We start from the raw sequence: 18,755 nt of genomic DNA, 5'->3' as shown, positions 1-18,755 counted from the left end.
AGCGGCACTTCTCCGCTCCATGGAATATTACCCCATTCCAAACTACCATTCCCCCATTTCCCCCCAAACTACTTCTTAAATCACAACCAAAACTTCGCCTTGAAGCCAAACATGAGGCCTTAAGCTGTATTGATAACTTAGTCACACAGCACACACTCTCGCAAATTATTTACGTTGATGGTTCTGTTCACCAATCCACTGGTGCAGCTGGTAGTGCTGCTGTTGTCGTACAGAGTGATGGCTCTCTTAAAGAAATTGGAGCACGCATCAATAATTGGGCCTCTACCCTTCAGACAGAACTGTTTGCCATACTCCTTGCACTGAAATGCATCTATGTATCAAAGATTGACAGTTTAATTGTAACTGATTCTCTGTCATCCATAAATGCTCTCAACTCATTAAGCATAAATTGTGGCATGCTTGTGTCAGAAGCCAGACACAGGTATGGTAGGATTGTGGACAGTGGAGTCAGAGTGCACATGCTGTGGATTCCATCTCACATTGGTCTTCAGATGCATGATAGAACTGATAAATTGGCTAAGCTGTATGCTTTCAAAGAGGGAGTAGATTACAATCTTGGCTTGTCAGGTAGTAGTTTGAGAACAATAATACGAAAAGAACTTCAGCTGAATTTTATGGACTTAAGGCTCAGGGAGATTGACACCAGTGAGTCCATCTATCATCATTCTATCATGCAGGAGGAGCCACATGTCTATGGTGCATCCAACAAAATAAGCAGACTCTTGGATGTCACTACCGCCCGGCTCCGGCTGGGTTACAAGTATCTTTGGCAGGTTAAATCACCACCACCAGATGTAGACCAAACGAAATGTAAACTTTGCCAGATGGATTATTGTCACACCCTGCGTCATTATGTACTGGAGTGCGATAAAATTAATGAATTTAGAAACAACTCACTCAGAAGTGTTCAAGAAATGGCTAAGTATTTTATCCACAGTGGTATATTACAGACCATTCTGGAGAAATACCCTGACTTTGCTAGCTGTAAATAAAGCATTACCACATATGTGCACGTGTGTGTGTGTGTGTGTGTGTGTGTGTGTGTGTGTGTGTGCGTGTGTGTGTGTGTGTGTGTGTGTGTGTGTGTGTGTGTGTGTGTGTGTGTGTGTTTGTGTGTATGTGTATGAGTGTGTGTGTGTGTGTGTGTGTGTGTGTGTACTCACCTATTTGTACTCACCTATTTGTGGTTGCAGGGGTCGAGTCACAGCTCCTGGCCCCGCCTCTTCGCTGATTGCTACTAGGTCCTCTCTCTCCCTGCCCCATGAGCTCTATCATACCTCGCCTTAAAACTATGTATGGTTCCTGCCTCCACCACATCACTTTCTAGGCTATTCCATGGCCTGACTACTCTATGACTGAAGAAATACTTCCTAACATCCCTTTGATTCATCTGAGTCTTCAACTTCCAATTGTGACCTCTTGTGTCTGTGTCCCATCTCTGGAACATCCCGTCTTTGTCCACCTCGTCTATTCCGCGCAGTATTTTATATGTCGTTATCATGTCTCCCCTGACCCTCCTGGCCTCCAGTGTCGTCAGGCCGATTTCCCTCAACCTTTCTTCATAGGACAAACCCCGTAGCTCTGGGACTAGTCTTGTTGCAAACCTTTGCACTTTCTCTAATTTCTTGACGTGCTTGACTAGGTGTGGATTCCAAACTGGTGCTGCATACTCCAGTATGGGCCTGACGTAGATGGTGTACAGAGTCTTAAACGAATCCTTACTGAGGTATCGGAACGCTATCCGTAGGTTTGCCAGGCGCCCGTATGCTGCAGCAGTTATCTGATTGATGTGCGCCTCAGGAGATATGCTCGGTGTTATACTCACCCCCAGATCTTTTTCCTTTAGTGAGGTTTGCAGTCTTTGGCCATCTAAACTATATTGTGTCTGCGGTCTTCTTTGCCCTTCCCCAATCTTCATGACTTTGCATTTGGCAGGGTTAAATTCTAGGAGCCAGTTGCTGGACCAGGCTTGTAGCCTGTCCAGATCTCTTTGTAGTCCTGCCTGATCCTCGTCCGATTCGATTCTTCTCATTAACTTCACATCGTCTGCAAACAAGGACACTTCTGAGTCTATCCCTTCCGTTATGTCGTTCACGTATACCAAGAACAGCACAGGTCCTAGGACTGACCCCTGTGGAACCCCGCTTGTCACAGGCGCCCACTCTGACACCTCGTCGCGTACCATGACTCGTTGTTTCCTCCCTGTCAGATATTCTCTGATCCATTGCAGTGCCTTTCCTGTTATGTGTGCCTGGTCCTCTAGCTTTTGCAGTAACCTCTTGTGAGGAACTGTGTCGAAAGCCTTCTTGCAGTCCAAAAATACGCAGTCGATCCACCCCTCTCTCTCTTGTCTTACTTCTGTCACCTTGTCATAAAACTCTAGTAGGTTTGTGACACAGGATTTTCCTTCCCTGAAACCGTGCTGGTTGTCAATTATACACTTGTTTCTTTCCAGGTGCCCCACCACTCTCCTCCTGATGATCTTCTCCATGACCTTGCATACTATACACGTTAGAGATACAGGTCTGTAGTTTAGTGCCTCATGTCTGTCTCCCTTTTTAAAAATTGGGACTACATTTGCCATTTTCCATACCTCAGGGAGTTGCCCAGTTTCAAATGATGTGTTGAAGATCTTTGTTAATGGCTCACACAATATCTCTGCTCCCTCTTTAAGGACCCATGGAGAGATGTTGTCTGGTCCCACCGCCTTTGAGGTGTCAAGTTCGCATAGCAGCTTCTTCACCTCCTCCTTGGTTATATGTACCTCATCCAGCACTTGCTGGTGTGCCCCCCTGTTCTGATTTCTTGGAGTCCTACTGGTTTCCACTGTAAATACCTCTTTAAATCTTGTGTTGAGCTCCTGACATACCTCTCGGTCGTTTCTTGTGAATTCCCCATCACCCTTCCTCAGTCTGATTACCTGGTCCTTGACTGTTGTTTTCCTCCTGATGTGGCTGTACAACAGCTTCGGGTCAGTCTTTACTTTTGATGCTATGTCATTTTCATATTGTCTCTGAGCCTCCCTTCTTATCTGTGCATATTCGTTTCTGGCTCTTCGGCTGATTTCTTTATTTTCCTGAGTTCTCTGTCTTCTGTACCTTTTCCATTCTCTATTACACCTAGTTTTTGCCTCCCTACACCTTTGGGTGAACCAAGGACTCGTTCTGTTCTTCCCATTATTTCTGTTTCCCTTGGGAACAAACCTCTCCTCTGCCTCCTTGCATTTTGTTGCTACATAGTCCATCATTTCTTGTACTGGTTTTCCTGTCAGTTCCCTCTCCCACTGAATGTCTTGAAGGAAGTTCCTCATGCCTGAGTAGTTCCCCCTTTTGTAGTTTGGTTTTTCCCAGCCTATTCCTGCTACTCTCTCCACTTGGAGCTCAACTATGTAGTCGAAGCACAGAACCACATGATCACTAGCTCCCAGGGGCCTTTCATACATGATACCCTCGATGTCCGAACTACTGTGTGTGTGTGTGTGTGTGTGTGTGTGTGTGTGTGTGTGTGTGAGTATGAGTGTGTGTGTGTGTATGAGTGTGTGTGTACTCACCTAATTGTACTCACCTAATTGTGGTTGCAGGGGTCGAGACTCAGCTCCTGGCCCCGCCTCTTCACTGATCGCTACTGGATCCTCTCTCTCTCTGCTTCCTGAGCTTTGTCATACCTCTTCTTAAAACTATGTATGGTTCCTGCCTCCACTACTTCACTTGCTAGGCTATTCCACTTGCTGACAACTCTATGACTGAAGAAATACTTCCTAACGTCCCTGTGACTCGTCTGAGTCTTCAGCTTCCAGTTGTGACCCCTTGTCCCTGTGTCCCCTCTCTGGAACATCCTATCTCTGTCCACCTTGTCTATTCCCCGCAGTATCTTGTATGTCGTTATCATGTCACCCCTTACCCTTCTGTCCTCCAGTGTCGTCAGTCCAATTTCCCTTAACCTTTCCTCGTACGACATTCCCTTGAGCTCTGGGACTAGCCTTGTTGCAAACCTTTGTACTTTCTCTAACTTCTTGACGTGCTTGACCAGGTGTGGGTTCCAGACTGGTGCTGCATACTCCAGTATGGGCCTAACATACACAGTGTACAGTGTCTTGAACGATTCCTTATTAAGGTATCGGAACGCTATTCTCAGGTTTGCCAGGCGCCCATATGCTACAGCGGTTATTTGGTTGATGTGTGCCTCCGGTGATGTGCTCGGTGTTATGGTCACCCCAAGGTCTTTCTCCCTGAGTGAGGTCTGTAGTCTTTGTCCACCTAGCCTATACTCTGTCTGCGGTCTTCTTTGCCCCTCCCCAATCTTCATGACTTTGCATTTGGCTGGATTGAATTCGAGAAGCCAGTTACTGGACCACATGTCCAGCCTCTCCAGGTCTCTTTGCAGTCCTGCCTCATCCTCGTCCGATTTTAATTCTTCTCATCAACTTCACGTCATCTGCAAACAGGGACACTTCAGAGTCTATTCCTTCCATCATGTCGTTCACATATATCAAAAATAGCACTGGTCCTAGAACTGACCCCTGTGGGACCCCGCTCGTAACAGGCGCCCACTGTGATACCTCTTCACGTACCATGACTCGTTGCTGCCTCCCTGTCAGATATTCCCTTATCCATTGCAGTGCCCTTCCTTTTACGTGTGCCTGATCCTCCAGCTTCTGCACTAATCTCTTGTGGGGAACTGTGTCAAAGGCCTTCCTGCAGTCTAGGAAAACGCAATCTACCCAACCCTCTCTCTCGTGTCTTACTTCTGTTACCTTGTCATAAAACTCCAGGAGGTTTGTGATACAAGATTTGCCTTCCATGAACCCATGCTGGTTTTCATTTATAATCTTGTTCCTTTCCAGGTGTTCGACCACTCTCCTCCTGATAATCTTCTCCATGACTTTGCACACAATACATGTCAGAGACACAGGTCTGTAGTTTAGTGCCTCGTTTCTGTTTCCTTTCTTAAATATGGGGACTACATTAGCTGTCTTCCATTTCTCAGGTAGTTGCCCAGTTTCAAGGGATGTGTTGAAGATTGTGGTTAGAGGCACACACAGCATCTCTGCTCCTTCTCTAAGGACCCATGGGGAGATGTTGTCCAGTCCCATCGCCTTTGAGGTGTCAAGGTCACTTAAGAGCTTCTTCACCTCCTCCTCAGTTGTTCGTATGTCATCCAACACTTGTTGGTATATTCCCTCTTGATGTTCCCTTCTGTGCTGTCTTCCCACAGCCCTTCCTGTCTCTACTGTAAAAACTTCCTTAAATCTCCTGTTCAGCTCCTCACATACCTCCTGATCATTTCTTGTGAGTTCTCCACCTTCTGTCCTTAATCTAATCACCTGGTCTTTGACTGTTGTCTTCCTCCTGATGTGGCTATACAACAGTTTCGGGTCAGTCTTGATTCTCGATGCTATGTCATTTTCATACTGTCGCTGGGCCTCCCTCCTTACCTGTGCGTACTCATTCCTGGCTCTGCGACTGATCTCCCTATTTTCGTGTGTTCTCTGCCTTCTGTACTTTTTCCATTCTCTATTGCACTTTGTTTTTGCCTCCTTACACCGTCGGGTAAACCAGGGGCTTGTTCTGGTCTTCCCGTTGTTACTGTTGCCCTTGGGAATGAACCTTTCCACTGCCTCCTTGCATTTTGTTGCTACATATTCCATCATTTCATTTACTGGCTTTCCTGCCAGTTCTCTGTCCCACTGGACCTCCCGCAGGAAGTTCTTCAACCCTATGTAGTCCCCTCTTTTATAGTCAGGCTTTTCCCATTCTACTCCTGTTATTCTCTCCACTTGCAGCTCTACTATGTATTCAAAGCACAGAACCACGTGGTCGCTAGCTCCTAGGGGACTCTCATACTTGATGTCCTCAATGTCTGAGCTGCCCAGGGTGAACACAAGGTCCAATCTTGCTGGTTCATCCTCCCCTCTCACTCTGGTAGTGTCCATAACATGTTGGTGCATGAGGTTTTCCAGCACCACGTCCAACATCCTGGCTCTCCATGTGTGTGTGTATGAGTGTGTGTGCATGTGTGTGTATGAGTGTGTATGTGTGTGTGTGTGTGTGTGTGTGTGTGTGTGTGTGTGTGTGTGTGTGTGTGTGTGTGTGTGTGTGTGTGTGTGTGTGTGTGTGTGATTATGTGTGTGTGTGTATGAATTTGTATGTGTGTGTGTGTGTGTGTGTGTGTGTGTGTGTGTGTGTGAGAGAGAGACTCAGCAATCAACATTTGCACCAATAACTCACTACAGTTGTGACCGGGTGTGGAAGTGTGAATTGCTCATTACTCTAAAATTTGTTCATGATTGCAGCCATGTATACACGTAAGTAACCATTCTTACAGTATTCATTACCTTTGTAACTTGTGAGTTCATTACCTTTGTAACTTGTGAGTTCATTACCTTGTACCTAGTTCAGCCATCAAAACTTTGGAGCCCGGTCCCTGGAACCATTGTGTACCTCTGTAATCTGTAAATACCTTTGTAACTTGTCATGATTGTGACTAGACCTACCTGGAGTTCATTACCTTTGTAAATTGTGAGTTCATTACCTTTGTAAATTGTGAGTTCATTACCTTTGTAAATTGTGAATTCATTACCTCTGTAACTTGTTCAGCTATCAAAACTTTGAGGCCCAGTCCCTGGACCCATTATGTACCTCTGTAATCTTTTGACTACCGCCCACTGGATGGGTATGGGGTGCATAATAAACATATTAAACTAACTAACTAACCTAACCATGGAGTTCCCAATCCATGACCCCACTACCCCCGGGCTCCTTCTTGTTACTGCACCCCACTCTGACCTCCTTTCATCTTTTGACCACTCTTCGGACCCTCCCGCTGCCCCTGTACCTCTTGCTGGTGCTGTTTCGTAACCTGCTTCAGGTGCTGGGGCCTGATGCTGGGGTTTCGACTGACTCCTTCGATTTGTCTGACCTCCGCTCTCCTTTGACTATGCTTCTGGCCTCTCCCTCTATGGTGCGGCAATTTTTGAATCGCCAACCCGCCCCACATTGGACCAACTCCAGTCCCACTCCTAGACGCCAACGACATTTGCCCGATGATACTTCTTTGCCACCTCATTCTACTCAGAAAAGACCAACACGTACTCTTCCTTTACATGCTCAGTTTCAGAATGCACAATGGACTAAATTCATTACTTTACGACCGACTTCCTCTACTGCTTATCTTTCTGACCATAGTATTGGCAAGGCGCTCCTCCGCCATATTGGTAGAGATATTTCCTTTCATTCTCTTAAGAGTGGTACGAGCATCATCACAGTCCAGAATGCTACCCAAGCTCATGATCTTTCTCTTCTTTCACATATGGGTACTATTCCTATCACTATCGAAAAACATCATTCCCTCAATTCTTGTAGTGGTACTGTCATTCTGCCCCATACCATAGTCCAACAGAATTTCCAGACATGTGGCAATGACATTCTCGAACAGCTGAAACTCCAAGATCTCCCAATTCTCAAGGTAGACACCTATGTTCTTCTTGCCCACAGGCAGAGACAATACCCTTGCAATGTGGCTTGTTTAACTTTTGACAGCCAGGAAATCCCATCCTCTGTTTATGTAGCAGGACATCGGTTACAAGTTCGAAAGGTGATCCCTACACCGCAACAGTGTAGAAATTGCTGGCGATTTGGCCACCCAGCGAAATATTGCAAATCTATAGCCGAATGCCCAGTCTGTGGTGCCGATGACCATTCTAATACGTCTTGCAGTCGACCTCCCTCTTGCCTTAATTGTCATGAGGCTCACCCTTCGTACTTTCGCCATTGCCAGGTCTACTTAAATGAGCGGGAAATTCGTTGCCTCAAAGAGGCAGAAGGTCTCCCTTATGCTATGGCAGTTTCTCATCTCCACCTCCAAGGGAGACTACCCCGTGTTTCTTATTCTCGTGTTTCAAAACGTCCCCCCACTTCTGGGGTCCCATCTTCTGCAGCCTCCTCTTCGGTTGCCCCTCCCATAGTCACTCCTGTATCTAATTCTTTCATTGTCCTGGGTTCAGACGTCCCTACTTCAACATCTCAGTCTGTTCTCACTTCTTCATGTTCTCCCTCACAAACCCCGGTATCGACAAGACCTCATACGACACCTCCTCCCAATCGTCCCTCTACTTCTCAGAAGTCCAAAAAATCTCCTTTAACCCCTCCTTCCCTTCTTCCACCTCCTCCCCGGTCTCTGCACCTGGGTCTTCCCCTTTCACTGGCTCTGTTACAAGTGTGGAGGTTCACCCTCCTCCTCATACTGTGCCTTCCTCCCCTGTCCCCTCCCAAGTTTCTTCCTCTTCTGCCACCTGCCAGGTTTCTGCCTCTTCTGTCCCCTCCCACACTTCTTCAGTTCCCTCCACCCTTTCACCCCCTCCCCTACCTTGGTACAGTTCATTACAGTTCCGATCTTTACTCAAACTCCTCCTCCTTCCATCTCCAATATTGTCTCCCATACGACGTCTCTGAACTCCGAAACACTTGAAGCAATGTCTGAATATATTGCAGAGACCAAACCATCAATGGACACTGATCCACCCTCTGTTCCTTCTCTTTCCTCTTCTCCATCTGCGCAACTCCTTTCTTCACAGTGCACCGTTCCTTTGCTGCTTGAACATTTTCCGCTGCCACTGCATGTGGACTTTTCTAACCCCTCTAGTCCGTAGGTACCCTTTCCTGTGGATTTCTAGTATCTTTATCGTTGCCAATCCTATTTACAGTGGAATATATGCGGCCTCAGGGGTAATCGGGGTGAGCTTCAGATGTTGCTCTCCCAGTTTTCCCCTGTTGATGCTTGCTTACAAGAATCAAAATTACACTCTGCTGTTATCTATCCCATCTCAGGCTATAATTTATTATATTATTCGGATCCTTTTCCTGATGGGACCTTTAATGAAAGCGCCCTTCTTCTACGCACTGATATTCCATACCATCATCTATTTGTTCGTACTTCACTGGATTACACAGCAGCCCATATCTACTTGCATAGGTGATATACACTCTGTTCTTTGTATCTCTCTCCTTCTTGGGCATTATCTATCCCAGATATTGCCTTTCTTGTTTCATCATTACTGCCACCACTTCTGTTACTTGGCGATTTTAATGCCCATCATTTCCTCTGGGGAGGGTCTCACTGTGATTCCCGTGGCATTCAGTTAGAGGCTTTTCTTGCTTCCCACCCCCTCCATGTTTTAAATACAGATACTCACACACATTTTGATCCTCGGACTCACACTCTCTCTTTCATCGATCTCTCAGTCTGCTCTCCTCCGCCACACTAGACTTCACCTGGTCTGTTCTCCCAGATTTACATGACAGCAATCATTTTCCAATCATTCTTACTTCCCCTTCATATTCACCACCTCTTCGTAATCTATGCTGGCAAATTGATCAGGCAAATTGGGACCTTTACTCACAACTAACTGTTTTTAGTGAGGTTCCTTCTTCGTCCTCCATTGATGAGCTTTTACACCTCTTCTCGTCTTCAGTTTTAACCACAGCTTCTCATTCCATACCCCAAACCTTGGGCAGGCATTCTCAGAAATGCGTGCCTTGGTGGTCTCCTGCTTGTACTCGTGCAGTACGTTTTAAATGTGCTGCGTGGGGCAAGTACCGGTACAATAGAACCACTGAGAGACTTCTTGATTTTAAGCAGAAGTGTGCGATCGCTCGCCATGTCATCCGTGATGCTAAATGCACTTGCTGGCAAGATTGTCTCCACCATCACCTCTGCTTCCTCTATGAGTGCAGTCTGGAAAAAAGTACAGAAACTGAGTGGTAAATTTTCTCCTGACCCGGCTCCTGTTCTGCGGGTTGCCGGTGTTGATATAGCAAACCCTCTAGATGTTGCCATTGAAATTGGCAATCATCTGGTCCGTATTTCTCTGGGGCTCCATCTATGCCCCTCGTTTCTTTCCTCAAAGTCTGCCAGAGTGTTAGCACCCTTGGACTTTTCTTCTCTGAGAAAAACAGTATAATGTGCCTTTTACACTTCAGGAACTGGAGGCAACACTCTCAGCTTGCCGATCATCGACAGCTGGGCCCAACGACATTCATATTCGTATGTTACAACATTTACATCAGTCAGCCCTTGCAGTCCTCTTATGCCTTTTCAATCTTATTTAGTCACAAGGAGTTCTTCCACAGCTGTGGAAATTTGCCATTGTTCTCTCTTTCCGCAAACTGGGTACTACGGGACATGAAGCCTCCCACTATTGTCCCATTGCTCTTACCAGTGCAGTTTGCAAAGTGATGGAATTTTTGGTAAATAGACGTTTAATGTGGTATTTAGAGACACACAACAGTCTCTTCACTCGTCAATATGGCTTTCGTATGGGCCGTTCTACCATAGGTCCCTTACTACGCTTGGATACGTATGTTTGTAATGCCTTTGCAAATAACCACTCAGTTATTGCCATATTTTTTGACCTTGAGAAGGCATATGACACAACTTGGAGGTATAATATTTTGGCTTAAACCCACTCCTTAGGCCTCCGAGGCAATCTACCATTTTTCCTTAATAACTTTTTAACTGACAGACATTTCCATGTTCGAGTCAATAATGTGCTCTCCCCGGACTTTGTGAACACTCCTCCAGATGGATCGAAAAAACTGGAACCGACCTCCGCATGAATCAGATACATGATCTATGTCAAGTAAGGCAACAGCGGCACTTCTCCGCTCCATGGAATATTACCCCATTCCAAACTACCATTCCTCCATTTCCCCCCAAACTACTTCTTAAATCACAACCAAAACTTCGCCTTGAAGCCAAACATGAGGCCTTAAGCTGTATTGATAACTTAGTCACACAGCACACACTCTCGCAAATTATTTACGCTGATGGTTCTGTTCACCAATCCACTGGTGCAGCTGGTAGTGCTGCTGTTGTCGTACAGAGTGATGGCTCTCTTAAAGAAATTGGAGCATGCATCAATAATTGGGCCTCTACCCTTCAGACAGAACTGTTTGCCATACTCCTTGCACTGAAATGCATCTATGTATCAAAGATTGACAGTTTAATTGTAACTGATTCTCTGTCATCCATAAATGCTCTCAACTCATTAAGCATAAATTGTGGCATGCTTGTGTCAGAAGCCAGACACAGGTATGGTAGGATTGTGGACAGTGGAGTCAGAGTGCACATGCTGTGGATTCCATCTCACATTGGTCTTCAGATGCATGATAGAACTGATAAATTGGCTAAGCTGTATGCTTTCAAAGAGGGAGTAGATTACAATCTTGGCTTGTCAGGTAGTAGTTTGAGAACAATAATACGAAAAGAACTTCAACTGAATTTTATGGACTTAAGGCTCAGGGAGATTGACACCAGTGAGTTCATCTATCATCATTCTATCATGCAGGAGGAGCCACATGTCTATGGTGCATCCAACAAGATAAGCAAACTCTTGGATGTCACTACCGCCCGGCTCCGGCTGGGTTACAAGATGTAGACCAAACGAAATGTAGACTTTGCCAGATGGACTATTGTCACACCTAGCGTCATTATGTACTGGAGTGCGATAAAATTAATGAATTTAGAAACAACTCACTCAGAAGTGTTCAAGAAATGGCTAAGTATTTTATCCACAGTGGTATATTACAGACCATTCTGGAGAAATACCCTGACTTTGCTAGCTGTAAATAAAGCATTACCACATGTACTCACCTAGTTGTACTCACCTAGTTGAGGTTGCAGGGGTCGAGTCCAAGCTCCTGGCCCCGCCTCTTCACTGGTCGCTACTAGGTCACTCTCCCTGAACCATGAGCTTTATCGTATCTCTGCTTAAAGCTATGTATGGATCCTGACTCCACTACATCGCTTCCCAAACTATTCCACTTCCTGACTACTCTGTGGCTGAAGAAATACTTCCTAACATCCCTTTGATTCATCTGTGTCTTCAACTTCCAACTGTGTCCCCTTGTTACTGTGTCCAGTCTCTGGAACATCCTGTCTTTGTCCACCTTGTCAATTCCTCTCAGTATTTTGTAAGTCGTTATCATGTCCCCCCTATCTCTCCTGTCCTCCAGTGCCGTCAGGTTGATTTCCCTTAACCTCTCCTCATAGGACATACCTCTTAGCTCTGGGACTGGTCTTGTTGCAAACCTTTGCACTTTCTCTAGTTTCTTTACATGCTTGGCTAGGTGTGGGTTCCAAACTGGTGCCGCATACTCCAATATGGGCCTAACGTACACGGTGTATAGGGTCCTGAACGATTCCTTATTAAGATGTCGGAATGCTGTTCTGAGGTTTGCCAGGCGCCCATATGCTGCAGCAGTTATTTGGTTGATGTGCGCTTCAGGAGATGTGCCTGGTGTTATACTCACCCCAAGATCTTTTTCCTTGAGTGATGTTTGTAGTCTCTGACCCCCTAGACTGTACTCCATCTGCGGTCTTCTTTGCCCTTCCCCAATCCTCATGACTTTGCACTTGGTGGGATTGAACTCCAGGAGCCAGTTGCTGGACCAGGTCTGCAGCCTGTCCAGATCCCTTTGTATTTCTGCCTGGTCTTCGATCGAATGAACTCTTCTCATCAACTTCACGTCATCTGCAAACAGTGACACCTCGGAGTTTATTCCTTCCGTCATGTCGTTCACAAATATCAGAAACAGCACTGGTCCTAGGACTGACCCCTGTGGGACTCCACTGGTCACAGGTGCCCACTCTGACACCTCGCCTCGTACCATTACTCGCTGCTGTCTTACTGACAAGTATTCCCTGATCCATTGGTGGCCCGGTGGCCTGGTGGCTAAAGCTCCCGCTTCACACACGGAGGGCCCGGGTTCGATTCCCGACGGGTGGAAACATTTCGACACGTTTCCTTACACCTGTTGTCCTGTTCACCTAGCAGCAAAATAGGTACCTGGGTGTTAGTCGACTGGTGTGGGTCGCATCCTGGGGGACAAGATTAAGGACCCCAATGGAAATAAGTTAGACAGTCCTCGATGACGCACTGACTTTCTTGGGTTATCCTGGGTGGCTAACCCTCCGGGGTTAAAAATCCGAACGAAATCTTATCTTATCTTATCTTATCTTATCATGTGTGTGTGTGTGTGTGTGTGTGTGTGTGTGTGTGTGTGTGTGTGTGTGTGTGTGTGTGTGTGTGTGTGTGTGTGTGTGTTTGTGTGTGTGTTTGTGTACTCACCTATTTGTACTCACCTATTTGTGGTTGCAGGGGTCGAGTCCTAGCTCCTGGCCCCGCCTCTTCACCGGTTGCTACTAGGCCCTCTCTCTCCCCGCTCCATGAGCTTTATCAAACCTCGTCTTAAAACTGTGTATGGTTCCTGCCTCCACTACGTCATTTTCTAGGCTATTCCACTGCCTTACAACTCTATGACTGAAGAAATACTTCCTACTATCTCTCTGACTCATTTGTGTCTTCAACTTCCAATTGTGGCCTCTTGTTTCTGTGTCCCCTCCCTGGAACATCCTGTCCTTGTCCACCTTGTCTATTCCACGCAGTATTTTATATGTCGTTATCATGTCTCCCCTGACCCTCCTGTCCTCCAGTGTCGTCAGGCCGATTTCCCTTAATCTTTCTTCATAGGACATTCCCCTTAGCTCTGGAACTAACCTTGTTGCAAACCTTTGTACTTTCTCTAGTTTCTTGACGTGCTTTATCAAGTGCGGGTTCCAAACAGGTGCTGCATACTCCAGTATGGGCCTGACATACACGGTGTACAGTGTCTTGAATGATTCCTTACTAAGGTATCGGAATGCTGTTCTCAGGTTTGCCAGGCGCCCATATGCTGCAGCAGTTATCTGATTGATGTGTGCTTCCGGAGACATGCTCGGTATTATACTCACCCCAAGATCTTTCTCCTTGAGTGAGGTTTGCAGTCTTTGGCCACCTAGCCTATACTCTGTCTGTGGTCTTCTGTGCCCTTCCCCTATCTTCATGACTTTGCATTTGGCAGGATTAAATTCGAGAAGCCATTTGCTGGACCAGGTGTCCAGTCTGTCCAGGTCTCTTTGAAGTCCTGCCTGTGTGTGTGTGTGTGTGTGTGTGTGTGTGTGTGTGCACTCACCTAGTTGAGATTGCAGGGGTCGAGTCCAAGCTCCTGTGTGTGTGTGTGTGTGTGTGTGTGTGTGTGTGTGTGTGTGTGTGTGTGTGTGTGTGTGTGTGTGTGTGTACTCACCTATTTGTACTCACCTATTTGTGGTTGCAGGGGTCGAGTCTTAGCTCCTGGCCCCGCCTCTTCACCGGTTGCTACTGGGCCCTCTCTCTCCCCGCTCCATGAGCTTTATCAAACCTCGTCTTAAAACTGTGTATGGTTCCTGCCTCCACTATGTCATTTTCTAGGCTATTCCACTGCCTTACAACTCTATGACTGAAGGAATACTTCCTAATATCTCTCTGACTCATTTGTGTCTTCAACTTCCAATTGTGGCCTCTTGTTTCTGTGTCCCCTCCCTGGAACATCCTGTCTTTGTCCACCTTGTCTATTCCACGCAGTATTTTATATGTCGTTATCATGTCTCCCCTGACCCTCCTGTCCTCCAGTGTCGTCAGGCCGATTTCCCTTAATCTTTCTTCATAGGACATTCCCCTTAGCTCTGGAACTAACCTTGTGGCAAACCTTTGTACTTTCTCTAGTTTCTTGACGTGCTTTATCAAGTGCGGGTTCCAAACAGGTGCTGCATACTCCAGTATGGGCCTGACATACACGGTGTACAGTGTCTTGAACGATTCCTTACTAAGGTGTCGGAATGCTGTTCTCAGGTTTGCCAGGCGCCCATATGCTGCAGCAGTTATCTGATTGATGTGTGCTTCTGGAGACATGCTCGGTGTTATACTCACCCCAAGATCTTTCTCCTTGAGTGAGGTTTGCAGCCTTTGGCCACCTAGCCTATACTCTGTCTGTGGTCTTCTGTGCCCTTCCCCTATCTTCATAACTTTGCATTTGGCAGGATTAAATTCGAGAAGCCATTTGCTGGACCAGGTGTCCAGTCTGTCCAGGTCTCTTTGAAGTCCTGCCTGGTCCTCATCTGATTTAATTCTCATTAACTTCACATCATCTGCAAACAGGGACACTTCTGAGTGTAACCCTTCCATCATGTCGTTCACATATACCAAAAATAGCACTGGTCTTAGGACCGACCCCTGTGGGACCCCGCTCATCACAGGTGCCCACTGTGATACATCATTATGTACCATGTCTCGTTGTTGCCTCCCTGTCAGGTATTCTCTGATTCATTGCAGTGCCCTTCCTGTTATATGCGACTGATGCTCTAGCTTCTGCACTAATCTCTTGTGAGGAACTGTGTCAAAGGCCTTCTTGCAGTCCAAGAAGATGCAATCAATCCACCCCTCTCTCTAGTGTCTTACTTCTGTTATTTTATCATAAAACTCCAGAAGGTTTGTGACACAGGATTTGCCTTCCATGAATCCGTGCTGGTTGTCATTTATACTCTTGTTCAGTTCCAGGTGCTCCACCACTCTTCTCCAGATAATCTTCTCCATAACTTTGCATACTATACACGTCAATGACACAGGTCTATAGTTTAGTGCCTCTTTTCTGTCTCCTTTTTTAAAAATGGGAACTACATTTGCCGTCTTCCATACCTCAGGTAGTTGCCCAGTTTCCAGGGACGTGTTGAAAATTGTGGTAAGTGGCACACACAACATATCTGCTCCCTCTCTAAGGACCCACGGCGAGATGTTGTCCGGTCCCATTGCCTTTGAGGTATCGATGTCCCTTAGCAGTTTCTTCACCTCCTCCTCATCTGTATGTATGTCGTCCAACACTTGTTGGTGTATTCCTTGCTGGTGTCCCCATCTGGTCTGTCCCCCCAGAGTCCTTCCTGTCTCTACTGTAAATACTTCCTTAAATCTCGTGTTGAGCTCCTCACATACCTCTTGATCGTTTCTTGTGAGTTCTCCACCTTCTTTCCTCAGCCTTATCACGTGGTCCTTGACTGTTGTCTTCCTCCTAATGTGGCTATACAGCAGTTTTGGGTCAGATTTGACTTTCGATGCTATGTCGTTTTCATACTGTCGCTGGGCCTCCCTCCTTATCTGTGCATACTCGTTTCTGGCTCTTCTACTAATCTCCTTGTTTTCCTGGGTCCTATGCCTCCTGTACCTTTTCCATTCTCTGTTGCACTTAGTTTTTGCCTCCCTACACCTTCGGGTAAACCAAGGACTCGTTTTGGTCTTCCTATTATTTCTGTTTCCCTTGGGAACAAACCTTTCCTCTGCCTCCTTGCACTTTGTTGCCACATATTCCATCATCTCGTTTACTGATTTTCCTACCAATTCTCTGTCCCACTGAACCTCCTGCAGGAAGTTTCTCATACCTGTGTAGTCCCCCCTTTTATAGTTTGGCCTGTCCCCTTCAGTTCCTGTTACCTTCTCCACTTGTAACTTTACTATATAATCAAAACTCAGAACCACATGATCGCTAGCTCCAAGGGGTTTCTCGTAAGTGATGTCCTCAATGTCTGAACTGCTCAGGGTGAACACAAGATCCAGTCTTGCTGGCTCATCCTCCCCTCTCTCTCTGGCTGTGTCCCTGACATGTTGATGCATGAGGTTTTCAAGTACCACATCCACCATCTTGGCTCTCCATGTTTCAGGACCCCCATGTGGCTCCAGGTTTTCCCAGTCGATCTCCCTGTGGTTGAAATCGCCCATTACCAGTAACTTTGCTCTGCTTGAGTGAGCTCTTCTTGCCACCTCAGCCAGTGTGTCCACCATCCCCCTGTATTTTTCTTCGTACTCCTCTCTTGGCCTCCTGCAGTTCTGTGGTGGGTTATACATCACTCCAATGACTACTTTATATTCTCCGGACTGAATTGTACCTACAGTGTAGTCTCTTTCTCCAATCATGTCCATGCCTTCCATTTCCTCAAATCCCCATCGGTGTTTTATGAGCAGTGCAACCCCTCCTCCCCCTCTACTCCTTCTATCTTTCCTCAGGATCTGATATCCCGTTGGGAAGACTGTGTCTGTTATTGTCTCAGCAAGTTTTATTTCTGTGACTGCTATGATGTCTGGGGATTTTTCACTGATTCTTTCGTTCCACTCCTCATGTTTATTCGCTATTCCATCCGCGTTTGTGTACCAAACTTTCAGTTTCTTTTCTATCATTGTGGTCATGCAAGAATATTGGGGTTGGGGGAGCGAGAGCCTTGGTGGGGGCCTATATGGGGCTGTGGTGTAGGTGGGATTTGTGATGATGGGGGTGGGGTCAGAATGCCCATAAGGGACAGCTGTTGGGGTGAGGTTTGTGATATGGGGGTTGGTGGCAGAGGGAACAGTGAGTGGGTTGTAGTATAGGTTGCTCAGTTGCATTGGGAATGTCGCGGTTGGAATCTTTTGGTGGGAGATTCTGTGGGGTGTGTTTGCCCTTCCTCCTGTGTCTGGGTCCTGCTCATCTTCGTCATTGCCTCTCATTCCTCCTTGCGTCTCTGTACCCTCTCTTTCAGTGTAATCCTTTCTTCTTGTGTTCTGTCGCAGTCGAGGTATACTCTCTGGTACCCCTGTTTGTCCCTCAGTCTTGCTTTCTCTTGCAGAATCCTGGTTCGAACTGATTCTTCCTTGAAAATTACTTTGACAGGCCGTATCCTTCCACTCGCAAACCACCCAATTCTCTGAAAATTTGTCACCTGGGTCATATCGCCCTCACCTATTGTTTTCATGATGCCTTCAATCATTTTTTTTCTCCTCTGTTTTATTTCTTCGAAGTTGTCTCCCTTGGCTTCTTGGAGCCCGTACACAAAAACTGACCTCGCCCTTTCCTCCTCCCACTGAGTCTCCATCTGCTTCCTCTGAGGCATTTTATTTCCTTCCATTGACATGTTCTTGCTTTCAGTCCCTGTCATATCTGAAACTTCTATTCTCAGTGAACTGTCTTTCATGACCAGCTGTCCCTTGCTACTGCAGTTGGCTGTTAGAATCTCTGCATATAGCATACCTTCATTGTCTTCGGACCTGTCATTTGATCTTAGTGTGCTCCTCGTCTTTTCCCTGGCCCCACGTGGGTCTGATAGGGCCTTCGTGTACGGCATGTCTCCTTTGTTGCTTACCATCCCCTTGTCTGCGTCTGACATTGAATTTCCTGATGTCACATCTGAATTGTCATTTGTCTCTCTAATCTGTTTCAGGCTTTGCAGTTTCTCTTCTAAGCACTGTATCCTAGCTTCTGCTGCTAAGACCTGTACTTCCCACTTCCTGCACTCTTTGCAATTATTCATGAGTGTGACCAGCTCTACCTGGAGCTCATTACCTTTGTAACTTGGTCATGATTATGACCAGATCTAGTTCATTACCTTTGTAACTTGCTCAGCTATCAAAACTTTGGAGTCCAGTCCCTGGACCAATTATGTACCTCTGTAATCTTTTGACTACCGCCCACAGGATGGGTATGGGGTGCATAATAAACATATTAAACTAACTAACACTCTGTAATCTGTAAATACCTTTGTAACTTGTCATGATTGTTACCAGACCTACCTGGAGTTCATTACCTTTGTAAATTGTTAGTTCATTACCTTTGTAAATTGTGAGTTCATTACCTTTGTAAATTGTGAGTTCATTACCTCTGTAACTTGCTCAGCTATCAAAACTTTGGAGTCCAGTCCCTGGACAAATTATGTACCTCTGTAATCTTTTGACTACCGCCCACAGGATGGGTATGGGGTGCATAATAAACATATTAAACTAAACTAAAAACTGCACTCTTCAGCTATCCGCTCCTCCATTTTCTTACTAAGCTCTACTATCTTCCTTCCCCACTCTTCCTCCCTTT

Source organism: Cherax quadricarinatus, chromosome 19 (genome assembly GCF_038502225.1).
Source record: "Cherax quadricarinatus isolate ZL_2023a chromosome 19, ASM3850222v1, whole genome shotgun sequence".
Taxonomy (NCBI): domain Eukaryota; kingdom Metazoa; phylum Arthropoda; class Malacostraca; order Decapoda; family Parastacidae; genus Cherax; species Cherax quadricarinatus.
This window is presented reverse-complemented; position numbering follows the sequence as displayed.